We start from the raw sequence: 2,236 nt of genomic DNA on the forward strand, positions 1-2,236 counted from the left end.
GTGGTATTCTTTAGGTCTCTGCATTGTAAAGAAATGATTGGTCCAGTAGGTCTACAGCTGCTGAGCTCATCTGTGATATAGCTATAGCTTTAAATTCTTCTTATCTTTTGCATTGAAGTGCAGAGGACGAAACAAGACTTCAGGGACAGTCACCAACATGCCAGGCCAGTGAACCTTACACTTTATACTGAGACCTGAGCTCTAGGGAGGCAGGCTTGCCAAGGGAGTGTTTTCTTTACGCACCCGCTTTACTCATAGCTCAATGGAGTTTGTGACCGCCCTGGCAGACCTCCAAGGGGAGTGTAGTTGTCCCCATCTGTCTGGATGACTTGAAAGACCCAATGACCATTAACTGTGGGCACAGCTTCTGTTTCCACTGCCTCAGTATGTCCTGGAAGGATCTAAATGATGCCATCCCCTGCCCTGGCTGCTGATTTTGCCTTCCACAAAGGAACTTCAGGAGGAACCCTCAGCTCTGTAATTTGACTGAAATTGCTAAGCTACTTCATATTAGAAAGAGCAAGAGGAAGAGGCAGGAAGAAAATTCTGTACATGAAAAACACAATCAATTTCTGACCCGTTTCTGTGTGAAGGACCTGCAGGTTTTATGTACCCAATGCAGTTTCTCTATTGAACATTGGAGGCACTACATTTGCCCCATTAAGAAATGCCTTTTACCACAGAAAGATTCCAGAAAAATTCAAGCCCTTGAAGAAAAAGGAATGAGCTGAAAAAGTAATAATTCTGCAAGGCAACAAATCCCTGGAGCTGAGAAAGAAGGTAGGATATAGGAAAGAAGAAATAAATTCTGAATTTCAGCATATTGGACTGTTTTTACAGAATGAGCAAGAAAGTCTGCTTAAGAAGATACAAGATGAAGAGTTGGACATTTTTAAAAATATTTATTTATTTTTGTTTTTTTAGGTGGACACAATATCTTTATTTATTTTTATGTGGTGCTGAGGATCAAACCCAGTGCCTCGCGCATGCCAGGCCAGCACGCTACCACTTGAGCAACATCCCTAGCCCCAAGAGTTGGACATTTTAACAAAACTTAATGAAAACCTTGTAACTTTTCCATATTGTATTTCCACATTAAAACATTTACTGAAGGAAATACAGGGCAAATATGTATGTCAGACCTGGCATTACTGACGTGAGTTAAGAGTATATCCCAAAGATATCAAAACCTAAAATACCATGAACTCTCTTCATTAAAGAAACGTGATTTTAGACTTTCTCCATAGTATTCTGGCTTGGACAGAATTATATAGCAATTTCAGACAGATGTGACTTTAGATCTTGACACAGTGTGTCCTCAGCTTATTGTCTCAGAGGATAGAAAAACTGTTCAAAATGGAAGAAGAAAACAAAATGTTGGTTATAACCCAAGGAGATTTGATCTCTGCTCTGCTGTCCTGGGTTCTAAGATATTTAATTCTGATAGACATTACTGGAAGGTAGAAGGAGGGCGTAGAAAACCTCAGTGGACATTGGGTGTATGTTAAGACATCTCCCTAGGAACTAGAGAAATTGGTTGTCATTTCTGGAAGGTTTCTGGGAAATTGGTCTATATATATCGAGAGTGGTTATTATGTGTTTGGTCTTAAGATAACCCATCTTCTGCCAGTAGTAAGATCCAATAAGATTGGCATTTTTTTTTTACTTTGAATTGGGTGAGGTTTCCTTTCATAATGGAAACGATTGGTCTCTTCTTAGTACTTTCAGTGATTCTTTTAGCAAAACCATTTTGCCTCATTTCTATGTTATAACAGATTCTGAACCTCTTAAAGTCTTTCAGTAGATGATGAAAGATAAAGAACCTGGTAAATTATTCTGTTTTAGAGCTAACTTAAGCCAGTAAATTTGAACTCATTATTTCCAGAATCTTTTTTAGTTTTATTTCTGAAAATCAGAATAGATTTTCTCCCTTATTTTTAGCAACTATAAAAAGTGACAGTAGTACCATTTAATGAATATTATGTGTATCAGTTGTTAAGTGCTTTGAATTCTAATTTTAAATATTTGAGAATTATTATTCTACATGTCCAAAAAAATATTTTGTTTTAAAATTGCCAAAAAAGTACATATTGTCATTGAAGAATGAAATACATGATAGACATGTGAATAAGTAGTGTGTAAATTGGCCTTGTCAGAATCAAAAGGAAAGGGAACATTATACACTCTTTATGAAAGTAGAGATGGGCATTTCTTTCAGATTGTGAACCATTCATAC

General features: G+C 37.0%; 1 pseudogene; it reads left to right on the forward strand.

Moving 5' to 3' along the window:
- The first annotated feature begins 262 nt into the window (after nucleotides 1–262).
- LOC107156528 lies at nucleotides 263–1,891 on the forward strand (annotated as a pseudogene).
- The last annotated feature ends 345 nt before the right edge of the window (nucleotides 1,892–2,236 follow it).

Source organism: Marmota marmota, unplaced genomic scaffold (genome assembly GCF_001458135.2).
Source record: "Marmota marmota marmota unplaced genomic scaffold, marMar, whole genome shotgun sequence".
Taxonomy (NCBI): Eukaryota; Metazoa; Chordata; class Mammalia; order Rodentia; family Sciuridae; genus Marmota; species Marmota marmota.